Source organism: Lepidothrix coronata, unplaced genomic scaffold (genome assembly GCF_001604755.1).
Source record: "Lepidothrix coronata isolate B3197 unplaced genomic scaffold, Lepidothrix_coronata-1.0 Scaffold179, whole genome shotgun sequence".
NCBI classification, from domain to species: Eukaryota; Metazoa; Chordata; class Aves; order Passeriformes; family Pipridae; genus Lepidothrix; species Lepidothrix coronata.
The window spans coordinates 326,602-352,769 of record NW_016690359.1 but is presented as its reverse complement, the minus strand read 5'-3'; the positions used below and the strand labels follow the sequence as shown (position 1 = coordinate 352,769).

Sequence of the window (26,168 nt, the reverse complement as noted above, 5' to 3'; positions counted from 1 at the left end):
CACCCAGTGCACTGAAAAAAAAGAGTAAAATATAAATAAAGAGCTGCAGTGTTCCAGTGCTGTCCAGGAAGAGCTGATCCCTCCTGCAGAGAGATCCGTGTCGGGTGCATTTACACCCTCCAAGGACTGCCTGGCCAAAAATAATGCTGAAACCAACAGGAGAAACAGCCAATTTGGCTGTTCTCCTCCCAGCCAGATTAGAAATTACTCTTGATTTACTATCTTGATAAATTCTTATAGTGGGATGTCTGTGGGCTGCCGAGCTGGCTCTGTGCAACTCCCCAGAAATGTAAAAAGAAGAATGAGAAAGAACCATAAATATATATTTTATATACATATATATCTTTATATATATATATATATATATGAAGGCAAGGAAAGAAAAAGCCTCCAGTCTTCACCAACAAGCAGGGGCTGAGACACCCTGAGCAGTGATAGACTTGAAACCAACCTGTAATTTCTGGATGTATTTCTCTCCCTCTCTCCTCCTCCTCCTCCTCCTGTTCTCTGTCCAGGAAGACTCCACAGTCCTCGGATTCAGGACTGTGTGAGTGGGGTGACACATCCTGGCAGGTCAGGAGAGGCTTTAGGGAGTTGGTGTTTTATTACCAGTGTCTGGACAAATCTGTGCAGTGAAATGATGGTGCATTTGCTGACACACACCGGGGAGAAAACTGACACCAGGATCTGGTCCTTTGGCTCCTCTGTGCAGAACAGAAGCCACCAAAAAAGCCCAGACAGGTCTGGGTGGCTCTGGGGGTTCTTTGCTTTTAAAGGCAGGAAGGAAGCACTGGGGAAGGCAGCAGAGGGGAAAGAAGAAAAGTAAAGTGGCAGAAAGAGCACTGGAGTTTGAAGACGTGGAAGAAAAAGCCTCAACACTCGGGAAAACTGCTCTGGATGATCCTTGGAGCTCTGATTCAGCTGAAGGGAGGCCCAGGTTTCCCAGGCTGCCCACAGGGCAGGGCTTTAATCATCCCTGTGGGAGCCCTGACTCACCTCAGGGCAGCACAGAAGCCACAGATGTGAGTCAGGGCAGATGGTGAAAACCACAGGCCTGTCCCAGCCCCAGGCAGGTCAGGCTGCAGAGCTTCCCTGCAGCTGAGGCTGCAACCCTGCAAGGTAACATCTCACTCACGTCACATTCCAGTTCTACTTTTGGGAAGCCACAGCACTGATAAAACAAACATCACTCATGCAAAGCAGAGGGGATGGAGGGCCAGGCCTTGCCCCTGCAGAACCTGTTTGATGACATTGATTTATATTTAACTAAATAAGCCTAATATCTAACTCTCTCTCTTTTGATTTCATTTCTTAACCAAGCAGGTTTAACACCCAGAGTGTTTCCTGTCCCCCTTTTAGAAGATGCAGTAGACACCAGCAGCCATTTAGTTTCACAGAATCACTGCAGGATTCAAAGAGGCATCCCATGTCCTGGTTGACAGCTTCACACAACCTTGTGTGAACAGGGAGCCAGAGCTCCTTGTTGAACACTGTATTGTTCTAGTGATTCACTGCACTGGAATGTTATCAGCTTTATTCATGGTTTTTCTGATAGAGTTCTTAGATTAGGCACATAAACTTCCACTTTTTAGAGGGGAAAAAAAAAGTTTGTGGCTTATTGTTACGTGGAGCATCAAAATTCCTGGTTTCTTTTCCAGGGTTGTACCTAGAGAGAACTGCAGGAAAAGGGCAGGCCCTCAGAAACCCAAAGGTTCTGTCAGGCTTCTAAGTAAGGACATTCAAGAGGAGGGAAAAAAAAAATAAAAGAGATGTGCACCATGACCAAAAGTTACCCATCAAGAGGACAAAATAATAGTGAAGATGGACAAAGACAAGGAGGACCAAAGGCCATGGAGGTCAAAGACTCTGTAGGGACCAGTCAATTAATCCGGACATTTTAGTCTGGAAAAGAGGCCTCTGACAGGGGACATGGGAGGGACTGACAGAATTTCACCAGCAAATGTGCAAACAACAATTCCCCAAGCAGGAGCTCACTGCAGTTAAATGGGCTGGCTTTTGGTGCAGTCACCAAAAGGAAGTGGTTCATCACACAGAGGTGAACTTTGAAATGCCTGGTGACAGGACAGGGCCTGAAAACACACTTGAGACAAACAAATGGATGTGAGATGAAGGACATTCCTACCTGCCACGGCTGGAGACAGGATGGACCTGTGGTCTCCCATGTTCTGAGGTGTTAAAGAAGCTGACAAGAGTCTACAGCATCTTCTGAGAAGAAGAGCAGCAAGAAAGCAGGAATTCCACTCCCCCAGTGCCCTGCATCCAAGAAGCGGGAATTCCACCCCTTCACTGCCCAGAGCTCCTGGGAGAAGTGCAGGCAGGAGGTACAGGCAGCACAAATCCTCCTTGCCCAATTAACTGCTCTCCCTTATCCTCCTTAACTGCAGCTGGGAGCTGACAGACCACACCAGCCCACGTGGTGCACAGGAAGCACCAGGCCCACGCTCCTGTTCACGGGGATGATGCCACATCCTCCTAGGAAGGGGCCTGTGACACGACCCCCCGCAGTTCTTGGCTTTGCTGCCGAGCCAGGAAGCCTCAGGTCGAGCCAGGAAGCCTCAGGTCGTGTCTGAAGAGGAGTCTCCCGAAAATATTTTTAGATTCCAGCGCCAGCCTGGTTATTCAGATATCCAGAGCCACGGAGTCTTGCATAAAAATGACTTGTTAAGGACTCCCTTGAAACAGGTTGTTTTCCCACTCTGTTCCAACGGCAACCACGGGCTGTTTCCAGCATCTCCTCTGTTCCAGCTCCCTGCCAAGAGCAGCCCTTTGCTCAGCTATCTCCCACTGACCTAAATTCACACAGGCAGCCTTCTTGCTTTAATCACTGTCCTCCACCATAAAAAGGACTCCAAGCCTGAAACCCTTGTCTCCTACACTCCTTCCCCCAGCCATGGGCCCCCAAACAGCTCCTGAAGGTCAGTGCTGAGCCTGCAGCACACGACACCAGCGCAATAAATGTCGTGCAGCCCAAATTATGTCCTGGGGGAAGCCTGTGCAGCCTCCTGGCCTCGTGCAGACTGCACAGCTGTCAGGCTTGCAACTCACCACCTTCTCCCTAAGATATGCAAAAGGGAAGGAGAATTCAATGGTATCGATGTTCCAGCTCCTGGAGTCAGCAGATCTGCCTGGGAGCACAGCCTGGGATTAGAGCTGTCGATGAGGATCGTGGCACACGGTGGCACAGCTGGTCAATAATAGCATTGTCTGTCCTTCAGGTGACCTCTCTGCTACTTCCAGGGTTATTATTCACCCTGGAGTTTTTCCCAGGAGCGATGGACCAGCTGAGGAGAGTCCCTGCTGCTGTATCTGGCACAAAATTAGGGAAGACAGGCTGTCCTGAATCCAGAAGTACAACAAGCTACATCCATATGTAACACACCTGAACCAAGGGCATCCTGCACATCACGATGTACTGGTTGGATATAGGAGCAGTGAGGAAGCCACAAATCAGCACACCTCTCCCTCCCCTTCTTTCCCAGAAGCACAGGAATTCTCTGCCCTTCTCCCTGGATATATCCACACCAACCTGATGACACAACCCAGAGTCTCAGAGTGTATTATTTCGTCCTTGACTCTCATTAACAAACACCTTCAGTGTCAAAACTCATCATCCCGTGGTATCCTTTGGGAATCACCTGCCAGGGCTGCCACAATGAACTGAACTGAGCAGTGGTCTCAGTCGGTGGGTGCAGCTCCCACGCTCCCCTGCATTTTACACCCAGGAGCAGAGCATCCTCCCAGCTTGCAGACACCTGCAAGGCAATTAACCCTTCCAGTCTGGCACCAGATGGGCCAAGATGTTCTGATTACCCAGCATTTACAACCTGCACATCCGAATATGTTCGCAGACCCCTCATAAAGCACAGGCTCGTTACTGCAGCCCGTTAACGCGCGTGCCAGACATTTTAATGGGCAAAAATCCCCCGTGAAACACTGATTTTCTCCTCCACTTCCAGGGAAAACCTGCCATCCTCACCACGAACTAGGAGACACTTTCCAGGGCTTTTTTTTTCCCGCCCACCAGTCCGGCCAAGCCTCGTTTGCCTGATTTCACAGCAGCCTTTATGAGTAACCCCGACATGTGCCGTGGCAGGTCCCTCATCCACCCTCCTCACTCATCCCACACCTCCAACGAGGCTGGAACAGCCTTGGAGACCATTTCCACTCCTGATCCTGCAGCACAGGACACCCTTGGTGTGGATTCCTCACAGCCCTGAGCAGGTCCAAGACACAACTTCACCGCTCAGGCTACTGGAAGTGGGATATGGATACAATTTACCGCCTCAGACAAAAGGAGCTGGAGCAACACTTCTCCCAGAACAAGAGTTAAGGCAAGGATGCCTGTATTTCTAGGACAATGCTGTCCTAGTGAATGCTGTGCCCCTCTGGAGGCAGTTTTAGGCCAACATCAGGCACTGCAGAAAGTTTTATTCTTGAAATATTAAGGTACTCACTGTACAGGGTGACCAGCTGGAAAACTGGAATCTGTTCCTCTTCTGTAGCCAGCTCCCTACTCATCTGTCTGGAGCCTGTTAGAGAGGAAAAAGAGTTTTAACTATGGACAAAGCGACAAAAAAAGATTTTGAAGCATTTTTAAATTTAGGGGGAAAAAAATAATTAAAAAAAAAAAAATCAAGAAGTAGGCCAGGTAGGGAATGCAAAACAGAGAGAAACACACCCCCCCTCAGCTCTGAGGTCAAGAACTGAGAGAGCTCACAAAGCTCACAGCAAGGTCTCTCCAGCAAATGCTGTGATGCTTAAAAACAACGGTGGCACCCGCTGCCTCTGGAGGCTCCCGAGGTCAGCCCTGGCCCAGCCCAGGAGAAAAGCCAGATATTCATATGTGAGAGCAGCAGCAAGAGCTCCACAAAGCCAGTTACTACAGAGCCAGTGAATCCCAGCTCCTGGTGGCACATCCTGGTCACCGACGCAGCGCTACACAAATGTTAGTGCAGACATTTGGAGGGTTCCGTGGGCTGTGATCTGCCAGGCACCACACAAGTTCCCCTTTAATAGATTTGTTGTTTCAACACACTTTATCCCCTTAATAAGGAGCCACTGAAGTTGTGCTTAAACCCATTTTGATTAAGGAAAAGATTATCCATAGAATTGCCAGACGTGCGTGTTGGTTATACATCAAACACAGACCAATTGTGCTTCGGGGAGACATTAAATCCCCGTTCAATTAATAGAGACACCTCTTAAAATGAGCATTAAATAATTCCCTACAATGTAGCCAGACAACTGGCTACTTCAGGAAATTGGAACAGAAATGATTTCCCATCTCCCCACCAACAAAATCCCAATCAAAACCTGCCCTTAAAACAAGAGGTCAGTAGGGAGGGATGGGAGGCAGGAATGTTACTACCTCAGTGCTATTGTGGGCTTATATTAAAGGCTCCTCATCAGAAAATTAAATGAAATAGATGCCTTTCATGTTTATCAATAACAGAGCTAATGGTTTTTATGTAAATGCCACTACTTTCAGCCAGATCTGCAAGAGAGTGAAGCCACAGAGCCCCATCTCCCCTCAAAAGCGACTCCCTTCAGGCAGCCAATCTAAATGCAAATTACAATCAAACCAAGAGTTTTCTGGATGATACTGAACACATAAAACCAGGGACAAAGCAGAGATATTGGAGAACAACCCTCCTCTTCTGGAAAAACCTGCTGATCTCACAACGCTGTTCCATCCTGAACATATAGAAAAATTAAAATATCATTTGGTTCTCATTTACGGTCATATTATTTATTGGTACAGCAAGAGGGAACCACCTTCTTCCCTTCTATTGCCCTGGGTGTTGAAAAAGGAGGAGAATGTTCTTCTACCAAGCTATAGAGAGGATCACCTCTCAGAGATGTTTCAAACTGGCACAGGTTGCCCAGAGAAGCTGAGGCTGCTCCATCCCTTGAAGTGTCCAAGGCCAGGTTGGACAGGATTTGGAGCAACCTGGGATAGTGGAAGGTGTCCCTGCCCATGGCAGGGGGTGGAACTGGATGATTTTTCACATCCCTTCCAATCCAAACCATTCCATGATTCACCCACAACAGGAGCATCCCCTCAGCAAGGACATTAAATCAGAGAGATAATAATCAGAGAGATAATCCTACTTGGATTTGGCAGAACAAACAGCACTTCCACATTTTTAGGGGCAAATTTCTCCCTCGAATGCAGTTGTTGGGGGAAGAAGGTGCTGGTCATTAGGTGGCAGAGATACAAAACTGTTGTCAGCACAAGGAGCACCGTTCCTGCAGCACAAAAGCTTTCTGAAGAACACTTAAATCCGACCCCTACCTGGAGCACAGACCCAGTCAGGACTTTGCCAGCACTGATTCAAACAAGGTACTAATGGCAAATCTGAAAAGAACTAATATTACAACCACGCTGCTCAGCAAGTAGAATGCACAGAGGAGAAACTAATGATTAAAACAGAGGGCAAAAAAGCTGAAAACCCGACCCTGGCACAAGTCTGCCAGTGAGTCTCAGCAGGGACTTGCTGTAACTACCACAAAACTCCCATCCCCAAGAGGGGCACATGTCCTTGGAGGGATGCAGCTAATTACCACCAGAGCTGTGTACAAGCTCGTTACACGGGTGAGGAGCTGAGCTCTTGGTGTGTTTGGAAAGCTACAGGAATATTCATAGAGCAGAACCTCGTTAATTAACATTAATAACCGAGAGCCCACTCGGGCAAACGGCTGGATTTTGGGAATTAGCCAGAGAGGGAACACGCGAAGCTGGGAAACCGCAGGGACAACAGGGCCCAGCAGGCGCCTGGCTCGCTCCTTTGGATATCTGCAATTAAATAATTTATCCTTGTGCCCCTGTGTCCACGAGGGAATGTGCAGCCTGTAAATAAAGCACCTCCTGTTATGCAAGGCTTTGCTAAGTCTGAAAGTTTGACTGCCCGTGAAAAGAGGTCATTTAATTAAAAACCACAACCTTGACTACCCTCCCTCTCCGAAGCTCTTCACGTGGGCCGGCATTTCAGAAAACTCATCCACTTCTTTGTCATCTGTTCTGTCTTACTTCATCGCTGAGCAATTACTCACAGATCTATTGTTTTATACACAAAACACTGGTTTGCAGTCCCTGTTCACAGTTCGGAGTTGCTAAGGCTCCCTTCTCCTGCTTCTCTTCCTTCTCAAGCCCGGTGAGGCAAGACTTGGTGTCCTCTCCAGCAAAAGGAGACTGGGGTTCCAACTCCGGGCTTGTCACCACACCGACCACGGGATCAACCTGCGAGCAGCGAGAAAGGGAAAAGGCCCTTCCAAAACAAGCACAACTTCTCTTCTTTTTTTTTTTTTTTTTTTTTCAGTGCAGACATTTCCCAGCACAACAATCCCACGAACGGCTGTCCTGGCAGGAGCAGCCAGAAGGAGTGTCCGTGGCAGCTCTGGGAGACCACTCCACCCGGAGCGGGTGCTGGTGCCACTCGGAGGCTGCCGGGAGGAGTCTGATTTCACAACCCTGCTCCCACTTCAGCTGTCAAACCGCGGCCACAGCTGCTGCACGAGGCACTTTGCAAACCGGAGCTGTTCCTGCAGCGAAGATATTTCCTCCCCCAAAACACCCGAAACTGGAGACCGTGCATCCGTACACCAGTGCCCAACCCCGACCCCTGGCTTTGCCAAGCAGTGGGTGCCAACAAATATAAAGATTTTCTCCTCTGGGTGGCAAAAAAACTTCCAACGATCACTTTGAAAATTTTGCCACTTTGCCAAAGGAAGGACATTTTTCCCTTTGCAAACTGCTCCCTGTCTCCTGTTCTCCCCTGCACAATTCACGGTCGCGCTGAACTTAACACGATTTTTATGTTTTCTCCTCCCCAAAACGCTTTGCATCCTCACACGCAGCCTGTGATTCCCCGGCTACAGCACGGGGTTTTTTTCACTTTGCAAGGGTTCAGGTTTAAGCACAGCAAATCGCTCTCTTAAACTGCCTTTTCTTATTTCCCTTTGTGAGAGGCTTCACTCGATGATGGATGTGTAGAAATGCAAAGCAGAAGTCCCCACAAAAAGCAGCCAGGGTGTGAGAGGTGGTTTTGTCTCATAAAAAAAAAAAAAAAAGAGAGGCAGGGATGACTTACGCCTCATTAAAGAGCTCCAGTCTGCATTTTTATTAGATATATTTAGACACCAACGGGTTTAAAAAAAAAAAAAAATAAATTAAAAGCAGTTATATTGTTAACATATGGCCCCGGATCAGTCACACGGATACAAAGGAAAACGGGCACAGCAGATCCTCCAAACACAGGCATGGAAATCATTTCAGTGGGGCACATGACCTATAAAATTTCAAGCAACACCAAACCACACAAAGGTGTGACTGAATTTACTGCAGAATTACTGCGGGGCTGGGGCTTGTCCCCAGACTGTGCATATCACAGATGCTACCGGAGACACAAAGAGGGAGGAGAGTAATTCCTGCTCGCTCCTAATGAAAAAGTCATGCTGGTTTTATTTTCCAGTGGAGAAAGTGAGGCCTGGGAGAGGAATATTCTGCCTAAATTCATGTGCTGTCACAAATAAACCCAAGACAACATCCCAGCCATCAGCCCCCTCACTACCAAGTGTCTTCTACAACGCTTCATCCTCTCCATCCTGCAAGAAACAGGCAGCTCCGAGGCAAAACTTATTTCAAAATCAAATGTAACTCTGGCCTGCACAGAGCACAAATTACTAATGTAAATGATACCTCCTGAGCCTGATGGAACAACAAGTGATGGCCAATCACACAGGCACTGAACGAAACAGGGTGGCACGCCCAGAGCAAGCATGTCTTGCAACCACTAAACACACGTTTCTGTGCTGTACGTGGGCAGCTACTGCTGTCCGGGATATTTTAACAGCACAAACTGCACTGGGGGAAAAAAAAAAACAACAACAAACAAAACGAAACATCACCACAACACAAAAAACCCCGAGTACATTCCTCCTCATCGAGAGCCAGAACATGGGAAACAAGCGATATAATTATTTCCGCTGGAGAAGGAAAATAAACCCAAGAACACACAAAGGGAGAGAAACAAACCTCCAAAGCTGATTTGTAAAGTAGTTCAGGGCTTCTGTGCTGGGCTACGACCTCCCAGCACAAAAAACCTCTACAGATAAGCCAAGCTGAGGGTGATGAACACCTCAAAGCACCCCCTCCTCTGTCCCCATCCCCACTCCAGCACAGCTTTGGGATGTTTTCCCAGAGCCTGCCGAGTGGGTGCCCTAAATCCTGCACATCCTTCAGCCCGTGGCCACGTTTCCATTTGCCTAAAGTGACCCTTCCTGCTGAGACTCTGGCACAAGAAACAAAGAAAAACATTTTCCTGCCTTTTTGCACCGAGAACAAAATGCTTCAAACCCCAGCAGTGACTGCTGGTCCCGCCTGCCCAGAGCTGCTCACCCACGAGAGGCAGACCATCCCTCCATCCCAGGAGGATGCATCCAGGGCAGATCCCCCAGCTGGGATAGTGCTGGTCCCCAAATCCTTGAAGGCTGGAAGCAAACAAACCTTCAGCAGGAGCAGGACCGGGCTCCAACCTCACCGTGGTTCCTCCAGAAGCACGGCCAGGACACACTCTCGCTCTTCACCGACAAGTGAAAGCACTTTAAGGAGAGCTTTTTTCCCTCCCTTCACTTTGTTTTAAACGGCTGAAGAATTTCCTCTGTGAATGCTCCCAATTGTGGCTCACGCTGAGTTATTTTTAAAAGCACAGAACCAGATTCTCAAGCCCCTGAATGAGGAAATGCAAAGCTTTTATTAAGCCATAATAGCCCAGACAATGGTCACAATTTCCCAAGGGTCTGAACACGGCAGCTGACAATGAGCTTTATTCCTCCACAAAACCCCCTTCACTGGCTCGGAGGGTTTGCTTTGTATGATCCAGGCTCGAGTTTGGGAGTTAAAACTCAAAGCTCCGTGGTCGTTTTCAGTGGGATTTCCTCCACCAGAGCACGTCTGATCAGAGATACCAAAATCACTGGGAAAAGACCCTTTGCACCATCTCATTCCCTCCTTTGCTAGCCAGCAAAACCCACACTGATACCAGGACTTCATCCTGGCTGGCTGGAGCTTTCCCTTTGTGGATGGATCCCAGCTGACAAACTGGCCAACCTTCCCAGGGTCAGGAGAGAAACAAAGCCCTTCAGATTTCTTCACTGATATTTGAACTATCACACGATGACTCTCCCTGACGTGGTCAGAAACACACTTCAAACCTCAGACCTGCCAGCACGGGGTATAATCAGATCCAGTGCCCACATCAGCTCTTCCTCCTTCCAAGAAGGAGGAAGTTGCAACTACAAGAAGCTGGTACCAGTGTCCAAAAGCGCCCAGCACCCAAGGTTTGGCCTTGGATAGGCCAATTCCCACTGAGAAATGTGATTCCCATCACACCTGAACCGGCTGCTCTGGCTCTCTTTGCAGGCAGCAAAAGCAGCAGGCACTGCTGGAGCACAGAAAACTGGATTGGTTCAGGATGTCTGCTTAGGACAAGGTGAACTGTGCTGCAAAAATAGCTGGTTTTCACTGCTGATTATAAAGCAGAGAAAGAAAAAAAAATGAAACAACTTTGGAAGCAATTAGATCTGTAGAAGTCCCAATGTAAATAAATGTATCCTGCTCTAAATGCTGCCCTTCCCTTAAACAGAAAAGAAGCCACCACCATAAATCCACAAGTTATTCAGACCAAAACAAGTCTATTTCTACCCTCCTGTCATGTCTCCTCTCCCCCTTCCCCGCTGAGACAACAAACCTCACAAACAAGAACTGAGCTCAGATTCAATCTCGGCACTTCCCAAACTGGTCTGCCAGGCAACCAGGAGACAGACCACAGGAACTCCTCCTTCCAGAGAAGTACCACAGCTCCGAGGGATTGCGAAAACCTTTCCTAATCTGCAGATCTGCCAGTCTGTAACCAAGAGAGTTTATGTGCCCAAAAGGAGGAAACACTTCAAAACCCCTTCACAAACACCTGCAAAGCTCCTGCTGCTCCCTCACCACACCGGCACTCTGAGCCACCCCAGGTGAGATCTGTGTCTCCTGCATCTTCCCCCTCCCACTGCTCACAAGGTACAGGCACTGCAAAACGGTTTCAAAACTCACTACAGCTTCCTGAAGGACAGAAGGAAAAGGTGTTTAGAGGATTTAACTAAAATCATGCTTCATTCCCTTCCCTTTCCAACCCTGCCTGTAAAATCAGCCGGAATGCAACAGCCTCTTATTACCTTTCGTCTTTTTTACCTTAAACTTCAAGGACTGTTGACCCACTTTAATCCCTTAATTTGGCTTAAAATGCTACTGAAGAGTAATTAATAATCTGCCTGTCTGTAAAACAACAGTGTCCAGAGAAGTCTGCAGAAATTCGGGATATGTTCAGGAAACGGGTGCACTCAGAAACTGAGGATGCCAAACACCCCCCCCAGATATCGCCACTCAGAGAATTCACAGCAGCACTTTTTGTGCTGCAACATCTGTAAAATCAAAGCACATTATTTTCCACCCTCATAATCAAGAGGTTTGCTAGATTATGCAGAGATCTGTCTGATCATGACAGACAGGGCTGTTGAACCTCCTGCAGCTGCCTGGAACACGCTCCGGTGAAGAGCTCGCTCGTGACACCCCACAATGAGAGCGGCCCCTCCAGTGCTCACTTCCAATTAGGAAAACTCTCGGTGTGACAGGGAAAGAGCCCCTCAGAGCCAGAGGAGTGGCCACAGGTGACAAATGGGCACGACAGCAGCCTCTGCTTGGCAGAGGAGCTGCAGACTGCAGGCAGGGAGGCTGGAACATCGTCAGGACAGACAGCACAGCTTAAAAAGGCAGCTCTGACAGCGAGTCAATTAACAAGCTGCATTTGCAAGGCCAGACTCCAAAATGCTCCTCATCATCCAATCACCCAACCCATGCTTAAAGTCACACCATTATCACACGGAATTGGGTATCAGCTGGCTGAACTAATCCCAGCCAGATGCTAAAACTGCCAGCAAATAGGTCAGTCGTGGATCCCACACCATCCAGGGCCCTCCAACGGGGGAGCTGTCACACGCCACCACTCCTGCACCCCTGACAAGGCTCTGAGAGGTTCCAGTTGCCAAGGGACACTTCATTCTGTGGTGCAGGGCAAGGGAAGGCACAGCCCACCTCGTTGCCCAGAAGCTTTTCCATTGCTACCTTTCCAAATCGTGTTATGCAACAGGTAATATTAACTCGCACACGTGTAGGAGCAAAAATGCCCTTGGGCATTAATAACAATTCCAGGTTACTATAATAGGAATAGAAATGAGATTGTGGAGATTTTATTGTACAACTCTGCAAATTACTTAAATCAGGCAAAAAGGTACAAGGTTAAATTAAGGCTCCTTTCCTGCTCTGCCTGTGAGAGAACACACAGCAAATTAAATACAGCTGTTCCCTTTCCGATGCATTATCACAGTCATTTGTTAACCTCTGGAAGATGCAGGAATGTACCTCAAAAACCATGTGCCAAGGGTAAGTTATTCCAGGGACTTTAAGAGACACTGCTCTCCAAAGAGAGTGGTGACAGACTCAGGACTGTATCCTCCACTGCCATCAATGACCTTTACAGTAACACAATAAATATTTCAGCATATAATGAATCTGCTGCATTACATTTGCTCTCCGGGCCACTGAGGATCAGCCAGGAGCAGATCAATTGGAGGCAAAAAGCTCCCATAAACCTCAAAGCCACAACGGAGATCTCCCTTCCTGCAGCAAAAACTTGGGGGGGGTGGAGAGAAAAAAGGTGTTTTCAGAAAAAAAAAACTCAACTCCTGAGCTCAGCATTTACATCAACTTCCACCAGATCCCTTGTTCCAACAATGAGATCCCTGCAGTCACTCAGGCAGGACTGGCCCTGAAGCTGCATCTTTATTGCCTGCAATCCCAAAATTCCCTTATGCCAGCAACAAACCTCTCAAAAATAACCTCAAAACCCCTCAGGTTTCCCAGGAGTGTGAAGGACAGGCTGCACGTGGAGGCTCTGAAACACGAGGGAAGCTGTGTGTTTTAGCTCCAGTTCTGCCACCAGCTCACTTGGATCTCTTGGATCACTCCAGACACATCTTTGCAGCTCCCTTTCTTTGCCTGCTTGGAGGCATCAGGGCTTTGTCATTTTGCAGCAGCACCTCAGGAACACACGGAGTTGTCCACATGTCCTGAGCCCCAGGAAAGGAGATGCCAAAACAGACACCCTTATCCCTGCAGAGGGTGAACACACGAAGCCAGCAGATACTGTGCCAAAACCTCAACCAGCCAAATTGTCTGTCTTTATTTTTTTTTTTTTTTTGGATCTCATTTTCAACAGATTTAGAAAAATTATCCCAGGGGTATGGCAACGGACCAGAAGGCAGGAGATCATTTCAAGGCATCTGTAACAGCACCCAGTTAACAACAGCTCCTCAATTCTTGTCTTATGACCTCACTCATTAACTGGGAAGAGTTTTTATCACCTTCAAATAATATCTTTACAAACACTCCCCCCTCTATGTCTCCACCAAGTCTTTCCTTACTGCCATATAAGCCCGAGGCTTCTCTTTCCTCCCCTTGAGATGGAGTCAAGGTAAGTTCTTAATTTCCTCTACCATCTGCAATAAAACTGCCTAAACACCCGTGCCAAACAAGCTGGAATTAGACCATTAATTTCAGCTTAGTCAGCTCACCCTACAGACTAAGTCAATATTTGACAGATATTTAGCAAGGACTACAATTTATTTAAATTCAGGATGAGAGTCAGCAGGACACGCTGCTTGGGGGGGGGGGAAACATGAGATAACCACAGGCTGCTTTAGGCTTCTTTAGGAGACCTCCTAAAGGGGTAGAGGGATAGAGGGACCACTGTCTCCTGAGATCAGCCCTCCAAACCAGGGAGGCTTCCTGAGAAACAACCAGTGAACAACACCGTGAGTGAGAACATGTCAGCTTTCAGAGGGAGGGCTGCTAAGGCAAGCAAACAAAAGGCTCGTTGTGTGCAGCCCACGGCTTCTCAACACATCCCCATCACTGCTGGGGATGGGGCAGGGCAGCCCCATCCAAGCAGCTCCAGCTAAACCCAGTGTCCATGGCCAAACCAGCCCTTCGGAGCAGTCCGTGTTTGCTGGTACCTTCCCAGCTGCTCCAGGGCTGGCACAGACCAGGGGGACTCTGAGGACAAGGATTTATGTGCACACAGTGCCAAAGAGGAAGGAGTCAAATCAGCAGAGTGTGAGGAATAGAGTCATAATAAATAGATCAAGCACAACTTCACCACAGACTGCAACTCACCCACTACTCGAGTTTTGAACCGCGGAATAAAACAACCCATCGGTTGCAGGGCAGTCCCTGAGCTTCCCACCCCTTCCACAATTTTCCTAAGCTCCCGAAATCCAGCTGCCTCAAACCAGCACATCCCAGCAGGTCTCCGTGCCGTGAGTCAGCGCCGTCTCCCACAGACGGGATCTCTCCCCCAAGTGCCTGTTTTCCAGAGCAGCATCTCCAGACCAGGAGCAGCGTCAGCACAACTCGCCCTCGGAGCTTTCTGCCAGCTCAGTTTAGAGGAAGAAAAAACTGCTGAAGCCACCCAGAATGCCAGGCTGGTTGATGACACCCCCCCAAGAAACAGGTTTACCCCAGACTGTGTCAGCTTTTCACACGAAGCTGCTCCAAGTTAGAGGATGGAAGTTTTTTGCCTCTCAGTGTAAAAAGCCAAAGATGGAAGCGATTCCTTGAAGTGTCACTCCAATTTCTCATGTCACACCTTCCTCCCTCCTCCAGCACCACAGGCAGGTACTAAAGCCTCTGGATCTCTCCAACCCTGCTGCATGTGCTGGTTCATCCTGCTGGCTGGCAAAGCCCTTTGCTTACAAGAGCCCTGGGAAACGGTGCCAAAACTGAAGATTAAATTAATAGGTCAGTGAAAAATCCCAATAAACAGCCCATCCCGGGGAGGAGGGGGAGGAGTGTTGATCCAAACCTCCCTCTTACACAACCAGCCGGAGTCAGTCCCCGCCTGTCAGCAGATACGAACCTTTACACGGGTCAGAGCTGCCCTGAGCAGAGAAAGCCCATAAAAAGCCAAAATTACAAGTGAGAAAACGAAGTGTTCCTTGTTTTGGACAGAACTGGCGGGGAGAGGAGAGTTCAAACACCAGTAAACAGTCCACGTGAGGCCAAACCAGCTGCAGAAAGTGGAGCCTCCCACCCAGCAGCGCCCCGGGGACCTCGCAGGGAGTGAATCCTGCCCGGGGACCTCGCAGGGAGTGAATCCTGCCCGGGGACCTCGCAGGGAGTGAATCCTGCCCGAGCAAAGGAAGGTGCCGCAAAGCCACCAGCTCCAAATTCAGAATAAACCCCGTCTTGCAGCGCTGCAGCTCATCAAAGGGCCGGTTTGTGATTTTAATTCGGTCACAAAGTTAAAACTTAAGAACAAAAAGATACATATGGAGGTTTACGGGAGCACAAGGTTTACAGCAAGGTTTTCCCTCGCCCCTGGACAAAGTCTTTGGCTACGGGAGCTGAAGAAAACCGAGGACACACAAACGTAGCCTGCATTTGAAAGCACAAAGAACAAAGCTCTGGTGAATGTGGGAAATTAGAAAGCCTGACAGATTTCACCCTGGTTTATCCCCTGGCAAATTAGCTACTGTTTAAACATGGAGCTCGGGCATTACATCATCTGTTTGCAGGGGATTTTTTTTTGATTTTTTTTTTTTAAAGCTAAACCATTCTTGTGTTCACAGCTTGAGGAACACTGTTCACTCCAAACAGACTCAACTAAATGAAGGGGTGGGTCAAACTTTTTTGCAGGGAAGCACACACCTAAACTGCTTTGCAAGTTCAAACAGCAAGAGATCTTATCTGGAATTTAGCAGGAAACACGAAGTGCCCCTCAGGTTTGTCTATTCAGATTCAGGGATGAAAAAAAAACCCACTTTTTCAAGTTGGGATGTGCAAAACCAGCCTGATTACGGGGCTGACATCACACAGGCTCCTGCTCACCCGGCTCCAGGTCAGTGTGGATTTAAGGAGACGTGGCCGGATCCCATTTGATTCCTCCACTCTTTTGTGACTTATGCAAATAACTCCAGCGTTTCAGTCCTTCGGGATACTTAAAGGGATCAGACTGAGAGGAAGGGAAACAGCCTCAGCTGCAAACTGAGCTACTGGAGGGACTTTCAGCGTCTGTTCACTTCTTCCAGCTTGGACACTGATTTTGGAGGCTGATTTTTCCCTTGAGAGGCTCAGAGCTCCATCAGTGCAATTCTCTCCAAACTTGGCAGAGCCCGAATTTTGCAGCACCTGCTCCTTGGCGAGGGTTTCACGGAGTTCTCTTTGGTGTGTTTGAAGGACCAGGCTCTCACAGCCCCTCCAAGAGAGCAGCTCCAGACAACCCACGGTGCAAGGGGCTCTCCCGTGGAAACTCTTCCCAGCGCCGAGTTGATGGGAGAGATTTCCCACAATCTGTTTTTCTGACCCTCAGCTCTCAAGAGTTGTCAGATTTTGGAGAGGAAGGAGGAAGAGTGCCAGCATTTTGGAAGGGTGAAAGGAAGAACCATCGGTCTCATCCACAGAAAAGCAGGTTTCACACACAGTTTGTGTGGGGTGAGGCCCTCAGATATTGGGTGTTTTCCTGCACACCAAACCCACAGTGGGCTCTGACCACAACCCAGTGACATCAAGGAACAAGATCTCAAAAGACTTCTGCTAAAAATTTGCAAAAAAAAATAAAAAAGGATATTTCTCCCCCCAAATCTGGCAAGGTTCTATGATCTAATCACTTCACAATCTCTAAAGCTAAAAAAAAAAAAACCCACCCAATTAAAAAAAGCAAACAAAATACAAATAAACAAAAAACCATGAAACAAAAACCATGCCCTAAATAAAACCAACAAAAACCCCACAGTCCTTTCACCATCACTTCTAGACATTCAGAAACACTATGTGAATTTTCTCCTTAGATTAAAAAAAAAATAATCAATAAACAAATCATTATTTCGTAATAATACCCAGGACAAGGAATTCTGGCTCAAAAAGGAAAAAAAAACCAAACCCAATAAGTTTCAGCAAACTACATCTATGGAAGTTCTGTTTAAATACAGCTTAACCTTTAAAAAAGCCACAACTGTAACACACGCAGAAAAATAGGCTTTGCTGTCAGAATGTAATTAAAAAACATCCAAACCAACTCAATTCTGCTCTATCCTGAGATAGCCAGGAGCAGATCTGGGAGAAGGTCAAGCAAACAAATTTTCTCTCCGAGATTCCAATAGGTCACTGCAAACAATTACTAAAATGCAATTCTGCAAACAACATATGCCAGTTCTTTTTCTTTTTCCAATTCACAAGATAACTTTACTGCTCCAGTTACAACTTGGAAAGCATAATAATCCCAAGGATCAGGCAGCAGATTAAATAATTACATAAATACCACGGAACCATTAAAACTGCATTTCAAAGAGGGTAGGAAACTATTTGTTTCCTCTTCCTCTGCTTTTGCATGACACAGTTCCCAAAAACAGATCCCATCTGCAGCTCAACTTGGGCCAGGATGAAGAACATTCCTTCCCATGTATGGGAACTAAAGGAGATTATTAATTTCACTTCTCACAACAGCAGAACAGAAGTCATAGCGAGAAAACTTCAAAATAAAAAGTCAGGCAATAAAAAAAGAAGCCCCAGAGCCTGAAAAGATTTGTACCGTGGCACCTTTTTCTTGCTGTCTTGCTACCGAGAGCCTTCAAAACGGGGCGTTTTCTTCCTTCAGTGCCAGTCCAGGCCCCACGGAGAGGAACTGTGAGTGTCAGCACAAACCTCTGCTCACCCGGCAGCAACAGGGAGCTGAAAAACGATGGTGACCTTCACAGTCACAAACAGCAGCCAACTATTCCCGTCCATTCAGCACCTTCAGCTGGAACAATCCCCCCTCCCCACTCCATTAATTCCCCTCCTGGACATGGGCCAGGTGTGCCCAGGTGACAAGAGGCCAGTGGTACCTGGTTGGGACCAGCCCTGGTGTGTCACAGCCCCAGGGCAGTGCCCGTCCCTGTGCTGGCACTGCTGGGGCACCTCCAGGGCTGGGGGCAGCTCTGGGCCCCTCAGACAAGAGAGACATGGAGGGGCTGGAGCGTGTTCAGGAGCTGGGAAGGGGCTGGAGCAGCAGGAGCAGCTGAAGGAGCTGGGGGGGCTCAGCCTGGAGAAAAAGAGGCTCAGGGGGGACCTTCTTGCTCTCTGCAACTCCCTGACAGGAGGAGGGAGCTGGGGGGGGAATCGGGCTCTGTTCTCAGGGAACAAGGGACAGGACAAGGGGAAATGGCCTCAAGCTGTGCCAGGGGAGCTTTAGATTGGATATTAGGAACAATTTCTTTCCCAAAAGGGTGGTCAAGCACTGGAAGGGGCTGCCCAGGGCAGTGGTGGAGTCCCTCATCCCTGGAAGTGTTCAAAAAGCATGTGAATGTGGCACGTGGGGACGTGGGCTCGTGTGGCCTTGGCAGTGCTGGGTTAATGTTTGGATTTTGGAGGTCTTTTCCAGCCTTATCAAATTCTGACTCTGTGTTGGCATTGCCCATGCCAAGCAGCAGGTACCCCTCCCTCCAGCAGCCATGGAGCACCAAACCCAGTTTCTCACTCCTCTGCCTCTCACTTTGCCTTCCTGAGTGACAGGACCAGACCATCTCCCCCTCAGGACAACAAAACTCAGAGCACCAGAGCTGGGTAAAAATATCTAAATACAGATAGTCCCTGCCATGTGAGTGGATCCCCTCCTCAGGCACTGCCAGGGTTCACGTATCTCATCTTGAGAGAGCCAGGTTGGAAGCAACATCCTAATGCAGGAGCATTAAGACAGTGAACTAAGTAGAAAAGGGGAGAAGGAGAGCCTAGAAACTCCCCTCTCCCCATTCTACTGCTAAGGAAACTCCCCCAACACCCCCTACAAACCCCACAAGCAGCAAGTTTGCTGTTGGATTATCAAACTGAATCACTTCACTGAGGCATCATATAAGTGACAGGGACTGCAGAGCTGGGAGAGGGACCAAGGCCATCCCTTCTAGCAGCAAGCCATGAAACCAGTTCAACCATGTCACCAATCTCGGATTCAAAGGTCAAGTGTCAAGCAAGGACCAGGCAGCACTTCCCCACATCACACACGCTCTGAGATACGCTCAGATACTATGGAAACCTTAACCTGCGTTTCCTCAGCAGTTATAAAGCACACGAGCAGGAGGAGGTGACAGAAAAGCTCGCATATAATCCCCTCTCTCCTCACAAGGCTCCACACAAACAGTCTGTAGGCAGCACGAGTTAACAGAGAGCTCCCTCCATGCACACACACAACAGCTCCTGGTAAACAGGCTAAGAATAGGCACAGGGACAGCAAAGTGCCCAAGCAAGACTCCCCTGCAAAGCAACACCAAAGCTCACAAGAAACATTTGCAATGCTGCTGCTCTTGCTTTAATCAGTTTTGAGAGGAGGAAATTCACTTTGGCTGTTTTTTTATAACTCCCTCTCCACTCCATTTGTCAAACAGCTGCCACGTTCTGTCCCAGCCAGAGTTGCTCCTGGTGGGACCCCAAAGGTTCAGAGATCAGGGGTGCACATTAAAACAGGCTCCAGATCTGTCTGGAGATTACCTGTCACTCCTTCCAAGGCAATGGAATTATACAGAGGTGGAAGTCAGTGCAAAGCCTGGCTCATGCTGGTATAAAGTACCCTGGAAGATGCTCCGGGCACGGTCACCTGAGCGATGTCACCTGAAACAGCAGCTCGGTAAAACACTCGACTGATGCAAAAACATCTCCTTGGACAAGGAGGAAATAATTGCCTGGCTTGGCCTTTCTAATCAAAATCACCACTGTCCCCTCTTTCTCTTTCCAGAGAAAGCAGGGCTGATCTCTGAGGGGTGTGGGGGGGGTGGAAATCAGCTCAGTACAGAAGCCTTGAGATACCTGCCAGTTCCAGCTCAGTCCTCACTCCCAACTAACGACACCCCCGAGACACTTGCAAAAGGCTCGGTTCGATTCATCGCTGCCACAAAGTGAAACCAAAGTCAGGAGACCCTGGAGGCAAATGCGAGAAACCACCTGCAGGATTTCTTCGAGTCTCTTTCATCTGTCTCGATTTTCGTTAAGAATTCTTCAATTAACACCACCAGTAACACTTTGCAGACGTTACTGGTTTGCAGCTTTCCCATGCAGAAAGGCAGCCCCAGAGCTGTTTTAGAGGGAGGAGGTGTAAGAAGTTTGCAGGCTACGACAGAGCCCAGCAGCAAACAACCAAAGAGCTCCTGGATCCATCAAATCTGACCGGCTCTGCTGGAAGGGAACCACGTCAGAATCAACTCCATCTTCTGCTCTGAAACAACAACCGCCCTACCAGATCATTACAAGGACAGCTCTCGCCTTTCCTTTCTCCAGGTCCTTGTTTTTGTTTCGGGATGCACCGCGGAGAACTTGCAAGGAAAGGCTTAACAACAGCTAATTGTCAGCCGCCACAGTAATTAGTGGCAGCTTTCCAAGGCATCCATTCTGGCTGGTTTTCCGATACTGGCTCCTCCCCCATCCCCACATTAAAATGAAGGTACACAAGGTAGGCGGCAGAATCATTTACAAGTACCAAGGTCTTCCCAGGAGAGATGCCTAAGGAAAGAAATATCTTTCCTAAACAATGCATGGGTTGTTTTTTTCCCCTTCCCATTTGCTATGGAACTGCTATCTTTATTAATTATCTGAGAACGATGTTAACCTATTCCCTGGCGTGTATTAAAGATGTACAGTGCTTTTCTGGGAGTCAGTGTTATCCCTGGCCAGCAAATTAGCTCGAAATGAGGAGCACAGGATCACACTGTCCTCACTTCTGCCCACCTGCTGCTTACACATCCCAGCTTTGATGTCACTCCTCCACTTATATCAAAGGTTTCTGGCCTGTTTTACTTGCAGACCTTTACAAGTTTCCCTGCAGACAGAAAGGCTCTGGTAGGGAATTCAGGACTGCTCTGCTCAGACTTTACAGACCCTTCAGCAAGAGGCTCCCAGCGCTGCTCTGTACATTTAGGCTCTGCTCTCAACTCCGAGGCTCCGCACTTGGCTGGCAGCTCTCCTTGTCACAAGCTCCAACGCTTCCATGCCAACCTTTTCCAGGCATCATCTGCATGTCAGCAGAGCTCCACAGCATCTCCTCCACAATCCAGAACACATCACTTCCCACCAAGTGCCCACACAGAGCAGCCCTGCAGCGTAATGACTTCCTCGTGCCCGGAATAGAAACGCTAAAAGACGTGCACAGATCCCAGCCCTGCCTTACATACGATGTGGGGGCTTTGAGTCACGGGTGGGGAAGATAAAAGGAGTCTTTTCCCACGTGCAGTGACGTGCTGAATTCCACCACACTCCAATCCGGGCCCAGAAGGTGGGATGCAAATGGATGGGATGGGGAAAAGAAAAGCTTCTCTTCACGTTGGAAACGGAGAGGTGTTGGTGGGACAACGGAACGGAGGATGTTGGATGCAGAGAAGTCAATTCCTACATTAAGTGTCCAGACTTGAATTTATCATCTGTTTGACTGGATTTACTCAACCTGTCAAGAAACGTTCCTTAAGGAAGGCGACACGTGCGCAGAGCAAAGGATTTCCTGCTCCTTGGCATTTTGGCTTTCAAATAAATTCAAATTCCCTTCCAAATGAATCCCCAGATGACCAGTGCTCCGGCACAGATCTGAGATGACTGGGTCACACTGAGGGGCAGCACCAAACAGCTCATCATCCCACAGGGTCAGATGCTGGAATACACACTTCAGGCAAACACAAAACACAGCAGGAACAACAACAGACCTCAGGCTCCCTGCACTGTCACTGTCCCTGAGATGAAAGTCAGATGAGAAGATACCTGGAAGTACTTTGAATCATAAAAGAAAGCATTTTATGAGACTGACGGGGAAAGGAATGACCAGCTGGACACCGTGCAAAATAAGGGAATAAAAAGGTTATTTGTGCACTGGGAAATGTTATTAAGATTTTCTATTAGAAGAAACTTGAGAGGGTTTCTTAGGAGTTCGTGGGTTAATGCCATGTTCTGATACTATTCTTGGGTAGCCATTTGCATTAGAAAAGTGACACATTTTCAAAATTCACGGGGAGGGGGGAAGGCAGAGGTAGGTAGAGAAAACACACACCCCCAACTGCAGGCAACAAGATCACAACCATTTGAGAAACTGATTGTAAGAACTAAGAAATTATAAGACTCATTAAAACACCTGTCTTAAAAAAACCCAAGTCCTTTACATCCATTAGTGGCCACAGATAATCTGTTGGTTCGGAGTGCTGGGGTTTCATCCCACCCAAAAAACATGAAGGATTGATCTGATTGCTTTATAAATCTCAATTTTCTGTATTTCACTCGATTCTATCAATGAGGGGCGGGTCACTTTGTGGTGCTATTGGTTATGTCAACAGAGTCCTGAGAAACTGATGTCCATTTACTGGGAGAGATCCCAGAATTCCAGGATGGTTTGGGTTGCAAGGGACCTTAAAGATTATCCATTCCCACCATCTGCCACGGGCAGGGACACCTTCCACTAGCCCAGGCTGCTCCAAGCCCCATCCAGCCTGGCCTTGAGCACTTCCAGGGATGGGGCAGCCACAGCTCCTCTGGACAACCTGTGCCAGGGCCTCCCCACCCTCCCAGCCAACAATTCCTTCCCAACATCCAACCTAACTCTGCCCTCCTTCATCTGAGATGGATTAGTCAGACCTCTAAACAGCTCTTGCCGGTAACAGGCATCAATTAACAGACAGCAATGACTTCACAAAAAGTCAATCCTTCACAAAGGATTTCAATTTGCACTTCAAACCTGGCCCTGCAAGTGCTGTAGTACCACCAATTTACCTGGGGGGGCCGGTGCCCGAGGCTTCCTATGCCCAGGCAGCCCAGGGATTGATTCCCTGCAAGCCACGGAGCTGCACAGCCTCCTGCCTTCACCCTTCCCAACCGACCCCCAAAACCTCAAACTGGCCTTGCACCTCTTCTCAGGCAACATCCACCACCATCATCTGCACGAGACGAACAGCCCGGCCAAGCTGCAGGAGCCAAACTCAACCACCACAAGCCCCAGGGAGCAGCACTTCCAAGTGCTCTCCAAGAAGAAAACTCTGCTTTCGAGGATGTGTCTGAACTGCAGCCACGGAACTGCAGGAATATTCACACTATACTTGTGTTTGATTTAGCCCAGCAAGCACAGCCTGTGTCAGCACGGGTTGGAGGAGACAACTGGCAGCCCCAGCTGCATCCCCAAATCCCATGGGAATGCTTTTCCCCACCGCCAAGCCACACACTTGCAGAGATAGGCCACTCTGGACTGAAAAGATGGGTATCACTTGCCTTTTTCACAAGAAAACAAACAAAAAGCTCAAATATTTCGCTTGTTGGGTGGTTAAGACATAGGAACCCCACTCTGGGTTTTGCTTGTTAAGAGTAACATCAAAAATGCCATCCTGAGTTAAAATGCCAGAGTTAGGAACTGCTTCATAATGTCTGTTCCTGACAAAAAAAGGGGGGTTTAGCACAGAAAACAGGTAAAGAAATGAGACAGTGAGCACTGGGAAAACCCATCTGCTGCCCAGGAAACAGGAGCCAGTAACCACGAGGTCCCTTCCAGTTCAGTGTTTTTGGGGGGTTTCCAGAGCAGAAAAATTGCCTCCGGACCAGGAGCCAATTCCCAATGGGCTGCTGTGATCTTGGCATCAAACAGGTAACATGTGGTGTATTCCCACCCTGGTGAAATCATTGCTGTGGGCAGCAGGAGGAATGCCCTGGGAAAACAGGAGAGGTGATGGGAGTCAAAGAGCAAGGAGAAAAAAATCAGGCATTGAAGAGAAGAATGGAAGGAAAAAAAGAACAAATACGTACAAAACACAGCCAGAAGGAGAGAGCCTAAAAACTCTAAAAACTTAAGATTAAGGTGTCGTGGCATTTCAAGATGTAAAAGCATTTCAAGTGATGAAAAGCAGGCTCAGGAGGGGCAAGCAAAATCTGGGAATACATCAACAACGTTCAACTCATCAGCTGGACAATCCCAGAGATCCACACTACAAATATCCAAGGGAAGATGATGGTGGTGATATTTCCCATCCCACCTGAGCAGCACAAAAACAACCCTCCAATTTTGCCACATCTCATCGAGACACAGCCTAAGTGAAGGCAATTCAACAATCACGTTTTTCCTGTTCTCTGCATTTGCTGCTTTTGCTCTGACTTGACAACTGCCAAAATCCATCCCCACGTGTAAACAAATACGAGAGCTAACAGTCCCCACGTGAAAAATCAGAGAATTCCAGAGGACTGTTTTGGACTTCCCTCCTGAAAACAAGGCATCAAGGAGTTCAAGAACTGTCTGTACCACAGCTGGGCTGCTGGAAAAATTTGCTCAGGGAAGACAAGTCAATAATTACCCCTGCTCCAGAATCCCTGAACACTGAGCTGAACCCATGCAAACTCCCCATTCTGGAATGAAAAACGGAAAAGAAGAGGCATCCCAAAGCCAGGAGCGGGTACAGATGACGCTGCACGTAACAACTGGGCTCTCAGATGCTACATGAAGTTAAGGGATTTGTCAGAGGGAGACAAATCTCTCTCCCCATCATCACATTATCAGGCTGTGGCTCATTTCTGATGCTATTTCTGCATAGAAACGAGCTGAACATTACTCAGTGCTTGATACGAGCCGTGCAAAACACACCCCACCTTCAGAGATGTTACTATCTCAGATATCACAGATTCCTCCACGAGGACAGAAATATCTGTAAGATAATCACCTGCATGTGACACCCCCGTCAGGAAACAAAGTTATTTAATCTCCTTCACACACGTGTGAGACTTGCAGCACAGAAACCCAGACATTTTAAAAGCAAGTTATTGTATCCTGATATCAACACACAGGATTTATCAGGTGCATGCAAAGGCAACAAGAGGTCACAGAGTGGTCACTGAGGTTCTCAGTGTTTGGATTTAAACACAGAACAGCATATCTAAGTGCTTCTCCAGCATCTCTGTGAATCCTAAATACTCTCTGAACCATATCCAGCTCCTCCAGCCTCCAAATTGTTTGGGTTTGGACCAGCATAACAGGGGTGTTACACTGTCAGCAGTAACGTATTAACCCCACACTAGTAAAATTTTTGGTAGAGTTAAGCCCCTGATGGGTTTTTTTGAGCAAGAAGAGACCTCACGTGGGGGGAAAACAGCTGGAAAAAAAAAGAATAACACGAACGTCAACTTCAGCAAACAACTCGCGGGAGCACAACACCAAGCAGTGCTGAGAAGCCCAGAGAGGCGACAGCCTCGTCCTTTGCAAAGCCCCAGCAAGAGCCGCAGGGAGTACGAGTCAGGGACTGAGGGGCTGCACTACTGGGGCGACACAAGAGCCCCCCCAAAGCACTGGGGATCCACGGGCAAGCAGGACAAGGGGGTCTCCGGACCCTTGAGGGAGGGCAGGCAGGAGGGCAGGCAGGAAAGCTGGAGCCCATCAGCAGCTCCTGGGCACCAGGGACCATCACGGCCCTCCTGCCATGAGGGTCCCCATCCCTGTGGGGATCCTCCCCCACACACTCAGCGTCCCTCGCTCTGTGAGACGCCCACGACGCCTCTCAGCCCCCGCCAGCCTTGTGGGGGGACCCTCTCGCACGCAGATCCCTCGCTCTGAGGGACCCCCACAACGCCCCTCACGCTGTGAGGGACCCGCTCACAGCCTCCCCAACCCTGAGGGGCTCCCCCCCCAGCCTTGTGGGGACCTTTTTCCCCCTGCAGTGTCCCTCGCTCTGTGAGACTCCCTCACAGCCCCTCAGCCCTAAGGGACCCCCCTCACAGTCGCCTAAGCCATGAGGGACCTCCATCACAGCCCCCCCCAGCCCTGAGGGTTCCCCCTCAAAGCCCCCTACCGGCCTTCAGGAACGCCCCCCACCATGCCCCCCCCGTCCTGACGGATCCCCCTTAAAGCCCCCCCAGCCCTGAAGGACCTCCCTCACCGTGCCCCCAACCCTGAGAGACCCCCTCACAGCCCACCACCCCTTCCTGCCCCTCAGGGCCGTCCCAGTCGAGCCCCCCCCACCCCCCGGCCGACTCAGGGGGCTTCCCCTGGACTGTACCACTCCCGCACCCACCTGGCCCCACG

At 48.8% G+C, this 26,168-nt stretch overlaps 1 protein-coding gene across 4 annotated transcripts in view; it reads right to left on the bottom strand.

Annotated features, from left to right (window-relative positions):
* EXTL3 (exostosin like glycosyltransferase 3) overlaps positions 1–26,168 on the bottom strand; it is a 136,693-nt gene that overhangs the window by 89,759 nt on the left and 20,766 nt on the right. For 3 of the 4 annotated variants that reach the window (XM_017830467.1, XM_017830465.1, XM_017830464.1), the window contains exon 2: positions 4,476–4,550. The gene's annotated coding sequence lies outside the window, so the exon portion shown is untranslated. Of the gene's footprint in view, positions 1–4,475; positions 4,551–6,964; positions 6,984–26,168 lie in introns of those variants that run through there. The other variant, XM_017830466.1, reaches the window with a different exon arrangement.